We start from the raw sequence: 15,224 nt of genomic DNA on the forward strand, positions 1-15,224 counted from the left end.
CAAAGTAAACACATCGTAACTTTTGGGTTTCCCAATGTGATATCCCCCATCTTTCAAACGAAAGTCTCTTATAAACCAAGACATTCTTGGAACGTTCTTCGAATGTCTTACAAACTGATCTCGCCTTAAATAGTTGTGCCGAAGAATTCTGGCCGACTCTAGACAAGATTTCATCAATCATGTCTCCGGGTAGGTCTCTTAAAATATTGGGTTGTCTATCCATTTTGTGTTTTTAAACTGTAAAATAGACAAGAGTTAGATTCATAAAAAAAATACTTATTAATACAAGCAATTTTTACATATATCATAAAGCATAAGAACACTATATTCCATATATTACACCACACGAATACAACTATCTTATTCCGACTCGCTCGTTTCTTCTTCTTCGGTTTTGGTTCGTTTTGCCAAGTTTCTAGGGATATATGATGTTCTCCTAATACGAGCCGTCGTTGTCCACATTGGTTTAGAAAAACCTGGTGGTTTAGAGGTTCCCGGGTCATTGTTACAACTTAAGGACTTCGGGGTTTGACGATACATATAAAGTTCATCGGGGTTGGAATTAGATTTCTCTATTTTTATGCCCTTTCCCTTATTATTTTCTTTTGCCTTTTTAAATTCAGTTGGGGTAATTTCTATAACATCATCGGAATTCTCATCGGAATCCGATTCATCGGAGAATTGGTAATCCTCCCAATATTTTGCTTCCTTGGCGGAAACACCATTGACCATAATTAACTTTGGTCGGTTGGTTGAGGATTTTCTTTTACTTAACCGTTTTATTATTTCCCCCACCGGTTCTATTTCTTCATCCGGTTCCGATTCTTCTTCCGGTTCCGATTCTTCTTCCAGTTCCGACTCTTCTTCCGGTTCCTCTTCGGGAACTTGTGAATCAGTCCACAAATTATTCCAATTTACATTTGACTCTTCATTATTATTAGGTGAGTCAATGGGACTTGTTCTAGAGGTAGACATCTATCACATAATATCAAACACGTTAAGAGATTAATATATCACATAATATTCATATGTTAAAAATATATAGTTTCCAACAAAAATGTTAAGCAATCATTTTTAAAGAAAACACGGTCGAAGTCCAGACTCACTAATGCATCCTAACAAACTCGATAAGACACACTAATGCAAATTTTCTGGTTCTCTAAGACCAACGCTCTGATACCAACTGAAATGTCCCGTTCTTATTGATTAAAAACGTTCCATATTAATTGATTTCGTTGCGAGGTTTTGACCTCTATATGAGACGTTTTTCAAAGACTGCATTCATTTTTAAACAAACCATAACCTTTATTTCATCAATAAAGGTTTAAAAAGCTTTACGTAGATTATCAAATAATGATAATCTAAAATATCCTGTTTACACACGACCATTACATAATGGTTTACAATACAAATATGTTACAACAAAATAAGTTTCTTGAATGCAGTTTTTACACAATATCATACAAGCATGGACTCCAAATCTTGTCCTTATTTAAGTATGCGACAGCGGAAGCTCTTAATAATCACCTGAGAATAAACATGCTTAAAACGTCAACAAAAATGTTGGTGAGTTATAGGTTTAACCTATATATATCAAATCGTAACAATAGACCACAAGATTTCATATTTCAATACACATCCCATACATAGAGATAAAAATCATTCATATGGTGAACACCTGGTAACCGACATTAACAAGATGCATATATAAGAATATCCCCATCATTCCGGGACACCCTTCGGATATGATATAAATTTCGAAGTACTAAAGCATCCGGTACTTTGGATGGGGTTTGTTAGGCCCAATAGATCTATCTTTAGGATTCGCGTCAATTAGGGTGTCTGTTCCCTAATTCTTAGATTACCAGACTTAATAAAAAGGGGCATATTCGATTTCGATAATTCAACCATAGAATGTAGTTTCACGTACTTGTGTCTATTTTGTAAATCATTTATAAAACCTGCATGTATTCTCATCCCAAAAATATTAGATTTTAAAAGTGGGACTATAACTCACTTTCACAGATTTTTACTTCGTCGGGAAGTAAGACTTGGCCACTGGTTGATTCACGAACCTATAACAATATATACATATATATCAAAGTATGTTCAAAATATATTTACAACACTTTTAATATATTTTGATGTTTTAAGTTTATTAAGTCAGCTGTCCTCGTTAGTAACCTACAACTAGTTGTCCACAGTTAGATGTACAGAAATAAATCGATAAATATTATCTTGAATCAATCCACGACCCAGTGTATACGTATCTCAGTATTGATCACAACTCAAACTATATATATTTTGGAATCAACCTCAACCCTGTATAGCTAACTCCAACATTCACATATAGAGTGTCTATGGTTGTTCCGAAATATATATAGATGTGTCGACATGATAGGTCAAAACATTGTATACGTGTCTATGGTATCTCAAGATTACATAATATATAATACAAGTTGATTAAGTTATGGTTGGAATAGATTTGTTACCAATTTTCACGTAGCTAAAATGAGAAAAATTATCCAATCTTGTTTTACCCATAACTTCTTCATTTTAAATCCGTTTTGAGTGAATCAAATTGCTATGGTTTCATATTGAACTCTATTTTATGAATCTAAACAAAAAAAGTATAGGTTTATAGTCGCAAAAATAAGTTACAAGTCGTTTTTGTAAAGGTAGTCATTTCAGTCGAAAGAACGACGTCTAGATGACCATTTTAGAAAACATACTTCCACTTTGAGTTTAACCATAATTTTTAGATATAGTTTCATGTTCATAATAAAAATCATTTTCTCAGAATAACAACTTTTAAATCAAAGTTTATCATAGTTTTTAATTAACTAACCCAAAACAGCCCGCGGTGTTACTACGACGGCGTAAATCCGGTTTTACGGTGTTTTTCGTGTTTCTAGGTTTTAAATCATTAAGTTAGCATATCATATAGATATAGAACATGTGTTTAGTTGATTTTAAAAGTCAAGTTAGAAGGATTAACTTTTGTTTGTGAACAAGTTTAGAATTAACTAAACTATGTTCTAGTGATTACAAGTTTAAACCTTCGAATAAGATAGCTTTATATGTATGAATCGAATGATGTTATGAACATCATTACTACCTTAAGTTCCTTGGATGAACCTACTGGAAAAGAGAAAAATGGATCTAGCTTCAATGGATCCTTGGATGGCTCAAAGTTCTTGAAGCAAAATCATGACACGAAAACAAGTTCAAGTAAGATCATCACTTGAAATAAGATTGTTATAGTTATAGAAATTGAACCAAAGTTTGAATATGATTATTACCTTGTATTAGAATGATAACCTACTGTAAGAAACAAAGATTTCTTGAGGTTGGATGATCACCTTACAAGATTGGAAGTGAGCTAGCAAACTTGAAAGTATTCTTGATTTTATGAAACTAGAACTTTTGGAATTTATGAAGAACACTTAGAACTTGAAGATAGAACTTGAGAGAGTTCAATTAGATGAAGAAAATTGAAGAATGAAAGTGTTTGTAGGTGTTTTTGGTCGTTGGTGTATGGATTAGATATAAAGGATATGTAATTTTGTTTTCATGTAAATAAGTCATGAATGATTACTCATATTTTTGTAATCTTATGAGATATTTCATGCTAGTTGCCAAATGATGGTTCCCACATGTGTTAGGTGACTCACATGGGCTGCTAAGAGCTGATCATTGGAGTGTATATACCAATAGTACATACATCTAAAAGCTGTGTATTGTACGAGTACGAATACGGGTGCATACGAGTAGAATTGTTGATGAAACTGAACGAGAATGTAATTGTAAGCATTTTTGTTAAGTAGAAGTATTTTGATAAGTGTATTGAAGTCTTTCAAAAGTGTATAAATACATATTAAAACACTACATGTATATACATTTTAACTGAGTCGTTAAGTCATCGTTAGTCGTTACATGTAAGTGTTGTTTTGAAACCTTTAGGTTAACGATCTTGTTAAATGTTGTTAACCCAATGTTTATAATAACAAAAGAGATTTTAAATTATTATATTATCATGATATTATGATGTACGAATATCTCTTAATATGATATATATACATTAAATGTCGTTACAACGATAAACGTTACATATATGTCTCGTTTCAAAATCATTAAGTTAGTAGTCTTGTTTTTACATATGTAGTTCATTGTTAATATAATTAATGATATGTTTACTTATCATAATATCATGTTAACTATATATATAACCATATATATGTCATCATATAGTTTTTTTACAAGTTTTAACGTTCGTGAATCACCGGTCAACTTGGGTGGTCAATTGTCTATATGAAACCTATTTCAATTAATCAAGTCTTAACAAGTTTGATTGCTTAACATGTTGGAAACATTTAATCATGTAAACATCAATCTCAATTAATATATATAAACATGGAAAAGTTCGGGTCACTACAGTGTGTAATCAGTATATTTTAGATTATCATTATTTGATAATCTACGTAATGTTTTTTTTAAACCTTTATTGATAAAATAAAGGTTATGGTTGTTTTAAAAATGAATGCAGTCTTTGAAAAACGTCTCATATAGAGGTCAAAACCTCGCAACGAAATCAATTAATATGGAACGTTTATAATCAATATGAACGGGACATTTCATAAATTGTGAAACCATTCACGCACTAAACCCTGCAACACCATTGGGAATACGCGGCACGCAACCGATTCATCCCAATTATATGTTCTTACAACACCTTCGAATCTCTGCAAAAAGTAGAGTGGATCTGTTAACCCCGAATATACACCTAGATTGCGGGCACAATGGGTGGTGTAGTAATCGGGTAATCAGATATGTGCTCGAAAAACTTGTCTCTTGCGAACGTTATTTTAGCTGCTTTCTTCGGCCGCGCTTCTTTATTTTATGCGCAATACTTTTCAATCATTTGCTGAATGACATCTGCTTGTTCAAACTTGTGCTGCATATCTTTTGGTACCAACTTTTTGAATATATCCGCCAAAAATGTTTGCGCATTCTGCATTTTTGCAGCCTGAGATGTTTCTCCTTCTTCAAAATAACGTGGAACAGGCGTGGGAGGTCTTTTGCATTTTAATTTGGAAATTTCAAAATTTTCAGTTATAGTTGGCTGAGTAATGGCGTGACCTAATCCTTCTCGACCTGCTTTCATTAACGCTTCCATTGAATTTTCGATAGTCATTTCAATGTCTGAATCAAAAAGAGATCGAGTTAATTAGAATCAAGACTAGAAGGTGTACTAGACAATGGACTATCTTTAGTTTGAGAAGTAGTTCCTTCATCGAAGTTTAATTTCCTAACAATATTCGGATGTTTAGAATGTTTAAATAGTATATCGGGATTGAGTAACATGTCTTCTAAGACGGGATTCTTGGATCGAGTATTCATGTGATCTATAATCATAAAAAGAAATATTTTAGGAGAAAACTTTTTAGATTTTACGGTATATAGACAATTTAGTTTTAATGTTAAGATGATCCTTTTTCTTATTATTGATGTTATGTTTATGAGGATATTTTGGATATATATTAATATATCAATAGAATTTAAAATGACAAATATAATAATAAATATTAATGACATAATTATAAATATATAAATATATATATATATATATATACATATATATATATATATATATATATATATATATATATATATATATATATATATATATATATATATATATATATATATATATATATATATATATATATATATATATATATATATATATATATATATATATATATATATATATATATATATATATATATATATATATATATATATATATATATATATATATATATTAAATGCCAACTTTTATCGCATAACAACGAATAATGAAACATAAATCATCCTATTGAATCTTTCAATACTTAAGTGACCGTCAGCAGGAGCCTTTAAATTGGAACCCCAGCAACCCTCCCCTAAAGGAAGACCGTCATCACTTGTTTTCAAGAAATATCAATAACTAAAATATATTTAATTTCCGTATTTACCGCCCTCCTCGGTAGCGGCGCCAAAAAGTTGATGTGTCAAAAGTGTATGCAGTAGTGCTTAATTTGCCTTTCAACTTTTAAATTTATAAAACCTTTATTAATACACTTTAACACCCTAACAAGCAACAAAACCCGATCAGATGTAGTATTTTAGGTTATCATCCCAAGAGAGCGTAGATGCGTTTTAAGGTGGTTTATTAAATAATTTAGTTCTTATTAAACAACTAAAGATAGATTTTTATGTGTTTTTAAGATTGTAGATTCTTATCTCTTAGGAAAGAGATGATTGAAGATATGTTTTTAATAAACAAAATAATAAAATATAAAATAAGAAACAAAGATTTAAAATAAACAATTACAAATAAAAGCAGTTACATGAACGAATAACTCATACGAGAATCATATTAGGCAAGTTTTGTAGTGACCCGAACTTTTCCATGTTTATATATATTAATTGAGATTGATATTTACATGATTAAATGTTTCCAACATGTTAAGCAATCAAACTTGTTAAGACTTGATTAATTGAAATATGTTTCATATAGACAATTGACCACCCAAGTTGACCGGTGATTCACGAACGTTAAAACTTGTAAAAACTATATGATGACATATATATGGTTATATATATAGTTAACATGATATTATGATAAGTAAACATATCATTAAGTATATTAACAATGAACTACATATGTAAAAACAAGACTACTAACTTAATGATTTTGAAACGAGACATATATGTAACGCTTATCGTTGTAAAGACATTTAATGTATATATATCATATTAAGAGATATTCATACATGATAATATCATGATAATATAATAATTTAAAATCTCATTTGATATTATAAACATTGGGTTAACAACATTTAACAAGATCGTTAACCTAAAGGTTTCAAAACAACACTTACATGTAACGACTAACGATGACTTAACGACTCAGTTAAAATGTATATACATGTAGTGTTTTAATATGTATTTATACACTTTTGAAAGACTTCAATACACTTATCAAAATACTTCTACTTAACAAAAATGCTTACAATTACATCCTCGTTCAGTTTCATCAACAATTCTACTCGTATGCACCCGTATTCGTACTCGTATAATACACAGCTTTTAGATGTATGTACTATTGGTATATACACTCCAATGATCAGCTCTTAGCAGCCCATGTGAGTCACCTAACACATGTGGGAACCATCATTTGGCAACTAGCATGAAATATCTCATAAAATTACAAAAATATGAGTAATCATTCATGACTTATTTACATGAAAACAAAATAACATATCCTTTATATCTAATCCATACACCAACGACCAAAAACACCTACAAACACTTTCATTCTTCAATTTTCTTCATCTAATTGATCTCTCTCAAGTTCTATCTTCAAGTTCTAAGTGTTCTTCATAAATTCCAAAAGTTCTAGTTTCATAAAATCAAGAATACTTTCAAGTTTGCTAGCTCACTTCCAATCTTGTAAGGTGATCATCCAACCTCAAGAAATCTTTGTTTCTTACAGTAGGTTATCATTCTAATACAAGGTAATAATCATATTCAAACTTTGGTTCAATTTCTATAACTATAACAATCTTATTTCAAGTGATGATCTTACTTGAACTTGTTTTCGTGTCATGATTCTGCTTCAAGAACTTCGAGCCATCCAAGGATCCATTGAAGCTAGATCCATTTTTCTATTTTCCAGTAGGTTTATCCAAGGAACTTAAGGTAGTAATGATGTTCATAACATCATTCGATTCATACATATAAAGCTATCTTATTCGAAGGTTTAAACTTGTAATCACTAGAACATAGTTTAGTTAATTCTAAACTTGTTCGCAAACATAAGTTAATCCTTCTAACTTGACTTTTAAAATCAAATAAACACATGTTCTATATCTATATGATATGCTAACTTAATGATTTAAAACCTGGAAACACGAAAAACACCGTAAAACCGGATTTACGCCGTCGTAGTAACACCGCGGGCTGTTTTGGGTTAGTTAATTAAAAACTATGATAAACTTTGATTTTAAAGTTGTTATTTTGAGAAAATGATTTTTATTATGAACATGAAACTATATCCAAAAATTATGATTAAACTCAAAGTGGAAGTATGTTTTCTAAAATGGTCATCTAGACGTCGTTCTTTCGACTGAAATGACTACCTTTACAAAAACGACTTGTAACTTATTTTTCCCACTATAAACCTATACTTTTCTGTTTAGATTCATAAAATAGAGTTCAATATGAAACCATAGCAATTTGATTCACTCAAAACGGATTTAAAATGAAGAAGTTATGGGTAAAACAAGATTGGATAATTTTTCTCATTTTAGCTACGTGAAAATTGGTAACAAATCTATTCCAACCATAACTTAATCAACTTGTATTGTATATTATGTAATCTTGAGATACCATAGACACGTATACAATGTTTCGACCTATCATGTCGACACATCTATATATATTTCGGAACAACCATAGACACTCTATATGTGAATGTTGGAGTTAGCTATACAGGGTTGAGGTTGATTCCAAAATATATATAGTTTGAGTTGTGATCAATACTGAGATACGTATACACTGGGTCGTGGATTGATTCAAGATAATATTTATCGATTTATTTCTGTACATCTAACTGTGGACAACTAGTTGTAGGTTACTAACGAGGACAGCTGACTTAATAAACTTAAAACATCAAAATATATTAAAAGTGTTGTAAATATATTTTGAACATACTTTGATATATATGTATATATTGTTATAGGTTCGTGAATCAACCAGTGGCCAAGTCTTACTTCCCGACGAAGTAAAAATCTGTGAAAGTGAGTTATAGTCCCACTTTTAAAATCTAATATTTTTGGGATGAGAATACATGCAGGTTTTATAAATGATTTAAAAAATAGACACAAGTACGTGAAACTACATTCTATGGTTGAATTATCGAAATCGAATATGCCCCTTTTTATTAAGTCTGGTAATCTAAGAATTAGGGAACAGACACCCTAATTGACGCGAATCCTAAAGATAGATCTATTGGGCCTAACAAACCCCATCCAAAGTACCGGATGCTTTAGTACTTCGAAATTTATATCATATCCGAAGGGTGTCCCGGAATGATGGGGATATTCTTATATATGCATCTTGTTATTGTCGGTTACCAGGTGTTCACCATATGAATGATTTTTATCTCTATGTATGGGATGTGTATTGAAATATGAAATCTTGTGGTCTATTGTTACGATTTGATATATATAGGTTAAACCTATAACTCACCAACATTTTTGTTGACGTTTAAAGCATGTTTATTCTCAGGTGAATATTAAGAGCTTCCGCTGTTGCATACTAATATAAGGACAAGATTTGGAGTCCATGTTTGTATGATATTGTGTAAAAACTGCATTCAAGAAACTGATTTCGATGTAACATATTTGTATTGTAAACCATTATGTAATGGTCGTGTGTAAACAGGATATTTTAGATTATCATTATTTGATAATCTACGTAAAGCTTTTTAAACCTTTATTTATGAAATAAAGGTTATGGTTTGTTTTAAAAATGAATGCAGTCTTTGAAAAATGTCTCATATAGAGGTCAAAACCTCGCAACGAAATCAATTAATATGGAACGTTTTTAATCAATAAGAACGGGACATTTCAGTTGGTATCAGAGCGTTGGTCTTAGAGAACCAGAAAATTTGCATTAGTGTGTCTTATCGAGTTTGTTAGGATGCATTAGTGAGTCTGGACTTCGACCGTATTTTCTTTAAAAATGATTGCTTAACATTTTTGTTGGAAACTATATATTTTTAACATATGAATATTATGTGATATATTAATCTCTTATCGTGTTTGATATTATGTGATAGATGTCTACCTCTAGAACAAGTCCCATTGACTCACCTAATAATAATGAAGAGTCAAATGTAAATTGGAATGATTCGTGGACTGATTCACAAGTTCCCGAAGAGGAACCGGAAGAAGAGTCGGAACCGGAAGAAGAATCGGAACCTGAAGAAGAATCGGAACCGGAAGAAGAAATAGAACCGGTGGGGGAAATAATAAAACGGTTAAGTAAAAGAGAATCCTCAACCAACCGACCAAGGTTAATTATGGTCAATGGTGTTTCCGCCAAGGAAGCAAAATATTGGGAGGATTACCAATTCTCCGATGAATCGGATTCCGACGAGAATTCCGATGATGTTATAGAAATAACCCAACTGAATTTAAAAAGACAAAAGAAAATAATAAGGGAAAGGGCATAAAAATAGAGAAATCTAATTTCAATCCCGATGAACTTTATATGTATCGTCAACCCCCGAAGTCCTTAAGTTGTAACAATGACCCGGGAACCTCTAAACCACCAGGTTTTTCTAAACCAATGTGGATAACGACGGCTCGTATTAGGGGAACATCATATATCCCTAGAAACTTGGCAAAACGAACCAAAACTGAAGAAGAAGAAATGAGCGAGTCGGAATAAGATAGTTGTATTCGTGTGGTGTAATATATGTAATATAGTGTGCTTATGCTTTATGATATATGTAAAAATTGCTTGTATTAATAAGTATTTTTTTTATGAATCTAACTCTTGTCTATTTTACAGTTTAAAAACACAAAATGGATAGACAACCCAATATTTTAAGAGACCTACCCGGAGACATGATTGATGAAATCTTGTCTAGAGTCGGTCAGAATTCCTCGGCACAACTATTTAAGGCGAGATCAGTTTGTAAGACATTCGAAGAACGTTCCAAGAATGTATTGGTTTATAAGAGACTTTCGTTTGAAAGATGGGGGATATCACATTGGGAAACCCATAAGTTACGATGTGTTTACTTTGACGCATATATTGCGGGGAATCCAAATGCTATTTTACGCAACGGGTTAAGAAATTATTTTGACTCAATATATCCGAATATTGGACTTCGTGATTTAGAAAAAGCGGCTAACATGCAACATAAAGAAGCATGTTATGCTTACGGATTAGTAATGTTCGCTTCTCACCAAAGTGAGAACAAGAACATCGGGCTACAACTATTAAACAAAACGTTTCCACAAGTGACGGAGTCGGTAATTGGGGTAAGAAATGAGGTTTTTAGATTATTACGGGACTGTTGGACATTACGTAACCCTCGTCCCTTTGACGACGTTACAACACGCTGTCTTATCAACGGCCATAACGGTTATGTTGCACAAGACCAAGGATGGGAAGTAGTCCTAGTAAAACCAGAATGCATGACTTGTTTCTGGACGTATGAATTACGTGTCTTTATTACCTTTGCTGAACGACTTGTGTACTAGCTAGAATTATCTTCACAACTATCTTGTATCAAAGTTATTGTGTGCTATATTTCATGCTTTATGTAAAATAAGCGGTATTGTAAGTTTGTAAAATATTGTATAAAAGTTTGAACGCGAAATATTATTATAATCAATTTTTCATATAGAATTGTAGTAGTTGAATTGTATATTAGCTACTAAGTATGAACTTAACGGGTAGGTACTACCCGAATTTAAACTTATAAAACGCTAATATGAAGAAAAAGCTTTTATAAATGAGTTCATATTATGCTACGAAATACTATTAACTACTCTTAATATTCTGTATGATTAACTTGTTCCATTTAACTATTTTGAAGGAAATGGCACCGACTACTCGACACACCGTGAATATGAATGAAGAGGAATTCCGTACTTTTCTAGCTTCAAACATAGCCGCAGTACAGGCTGAGTTACATACCAACAATAACCTTGGATCTAGCAGTACAGGAAATCGTGTAGGATGCACCTACAAAGAATTCACTGCCTGCAAACCTTTGGAATTTGATGGAACCGAAGGACCGATCGGATTGAAACGGTGGATCGAGAAGGTCGAATCGGTGTTTGCCATAAGTAAGTGTACTGAAGAGGACAAAGTAAAGTACGCTACGCATACCTTCACAGGTTCTGCGTTAATATGGTGGAATACCTATCTAGAGCAAGTGGGACAAGACGATGCGTACGCACTATCGTGGTCAGCATTCAAGCACTTGATGAACGAGAAGTACCGTCCCAGAACCGAGGTCAATAAGCTCAAGACAGAACTTAGAGGGTTACGAACCCAAGGATTTGATATTACCACGTACGAAAGGCGATTCACAGAATTGTGCCTATTGTGTCCGGGAGCATTCGAAGATGAGGAAGAGAAGATCGACGCGTTTGTGAAAGGATTACCGGAAAGAATCCAAGAAGATATAAGTTCACACGAGCCCGCCTCCATACAACAGGCATGTAGAATGGCTCACAAACTAGTGAACCAGATTGAAGAAAGAATTAAAGAACAGACTGCTGAAGAGACCAATGTGAAGCAAGTTAAAAGAAAGTGGGAGGAAAACGGTGATAAGAATCACCAATACAACAACAACAGCAATTACAACAATAATCGCAATAATTATCCCAATAATCGCAACATCAATCGCAACTACAACAAACGGCCCAACAACAACAACAACAACAACAACAACAGCAACTACAACAATCATCCCAACAACAATAATAACCGCAACAACAACAACAATCAGAAGCAGCTATGCCAAAGGTGTGAAAAGTATCACTCGGGGTTCTGCACCAAATTTTGCAACAAGTGTAAAAGAAATGGTCATAGCGCGGCGAAGTGTGAGGTCTACGGACCAGGGGTTAATAGAACGAAAGGAACAAATGGTGTCGGAACGAGTACTGGCGGAGAAAGTAGTGTCGGAGCAAGTTATGCCAACGTAGTTTGTTATAAATGTGGAAAACCGGGCCACATTATTAGAAATTGCCCGAACCAGGAGAACACGAATGGACAAGGCCGCGGAAGAGTTTTCAATATTAATGCGGCAGAGGCACAGGAAGACCCGGAGCTTGTTACGGGTACGTTTCTTATTGACAATAAATCTGCTTACGTTTTATTTGATTCGGGTGCGGATAGAAGCTATATGAGTAGAGATTTTTGTGCTAAATTAAGTTGTCCATTGACGCCTTTGGATAGTAAATTTTTACTCGAATTAGCAAATGGTAAATTAATTTCAGCAGATAATATATGTCGGAATCGAGAAATTAAACTGGTTAGCGAAACATTTAAGATTGATTTGATACCAGTAGAGTTAGGGAGTTTTGATGTGATAATCGGTATGGACTGGTTGAAAGAAGTGAAAGCGGAGATCGTTTGTTACAAAAATGCAATTCGCATTATACGAGAAAAAGGAAAACCCTTAATGGTGTACGGAGAAAAGGGCAACACGAAGCTACATCTTATTAGTAATTTGAAGGCACAAAAACTAATAAGAAAAGGTTGCTATGCTGTTCTAGCACACGTCGAGAAAGTACAAACTGAAGAAAAGAGCATCAATGATGTTCCCGTCGCAAAAGAATTTCCTGATGTATTTCCGAAAGAATTACCGGGATTACCCCCACATCGATCCGTTGAATTTCAAATAGATCTTGTACCAGGAGCTGCACCAATAGCTCGTGCTCCTTACAGACTCGCACCCAGCGAGATGAAAGAACTACAAAGCCAATTACAAGGACTTTTAGAGCGTGGTTTCATTCGACCAAGCACATCACCGTGGGGAGCTCCTGTTTTGTTTGTCAAGAAGAAAGATGGTACATTCAGGTTGTGTATCGACTACCGAGAGTTGAACAAACTTACCATCAAGAACCGCTACCCACTACCGAGAATCGATGACTTATTTGATCAACTACAAGGCTCGTCTGTTTATTCAAAGATTGACTTACGTTCCGGGTATCATCAAATGCGGGTGAAAGAAGATGATATTCCAAAGACTGCTTTCAGAACACGTTACGGTCATTACGAATTTATGGTCATGCCGTTTGGTTTAACTAATGCACCAGCTGTGTTCATGGACCTTATGAACCGAGTGTGTGGACCATACCTTGACAAGTTTGTCATTGTTTTCATTGATGACATACTTATTTACTCAAAGAATGACCAAGAACACGGTGAACATTTGAGAAAGGTGTTAGAAGTATTGAGGAAGGAAGAATTGTACGCTAAGTTTTCAAAGTGTGCATTTTGGTTGGAAGAAGTTCAATTCCTCGGTCACATAGTGAACAAAGAAGGTATTAAGGTGGATCCGGCAAAGATAGAAACTGTTGAAAAGTGGGAAACCCCGAAAACTCCAAAACACATACGCCAGTTTTTAGGACTAGCTGGTTACTACAGAAGGTTCATCCAAGACTTTTCCAGAATAGCAAAACCCTTGACTGCATTAACGCATAAAGGGAAGAAATTTGAATGGAATGATGAACAAGAGAAAGCGTTTCAGTTATTGAAGAAAAAGCTAACTACGGCACCTATATTGTCATTGCCTGAAGGGAATGATGATTTTGTGATTTATTGTGACGCATCAAAGCAAGGTCTCGGTTGTGTATTAATGCAACGAACGAAGGTGATTGCTTATGCGTCTAGACAATTGAAGATTCACGAACAAAATTATACGACGCATGATTTGGAATTAGGCGCGGTTGTTTTTGCATTAAAGACTTGGAGGCACTACTTATATGGAGTCAAAAGTATTATATATACCGACCACAAAAGTCTTCAACACATATTTAATCAGAAACAACTGAATATGAGGCAGCGTAGGTGGATTGAATTATTGAATGATTACGACTTTGAGATTCGTTACCACCCGGGGAAGGCAAATGTGGTAGCCGATGCCTTGAGCAGGAAGGACAGAGAACCCATTCGAGTAAAATCTATGAATATAATGATTCATAATAACCTTACTACTCAAATAAAGGAGGCACAACAAGGAGTTTTAAAAGAGGGAAATTTAAAGGATGAAATACCCAAAGGATCGGAGAAGCATCTTAATATTCGGGAAGAAGGAACCCGGTATAGGGCTGAAAGGATTTGGGTACCAAAATTTGGAGATATGAGAGAAATGGTACTTAGAGAAGCTCATAAAACCAGATACTCAATACATCCTGGAACGGGGAAGATGTACAAGGATCTCAAGAAACATTTTTGGTGGCCGGGTATGAAAGCCGATGTTGCTAAATATGTAGGAGAATGTTTGACGTGTTCTAAGGTCAAAGCTGAGCATCAGAAACCATCAGGTCTACTTCAACAACCCGAAATCCCGGAATGGAAATGGGAAAACATTACCATGGATTTCATCACTAAATTGCCAAGGACTGCAAGTGGTTTTGATA

Source organism: Rutidosis leptorrhynchoides, chromosome 8 (genome assembly GCF_046630445.1).
Source record: "Rutidosis leptorrhynchoides isolate AG116_Rl617_1_P2 chromosome 8, CSIRO_AGI_Rlap_v1, whole genome shotgun sequence".
Classification (NCBI taxonomy): domain Eukaryota; kingdom Viridiplantae; phylum Streptophyta; class Magnoliopsida; order Asterales; family Asteraceae; genus Rutidosis; species Rutidosis leptorrhynchoides.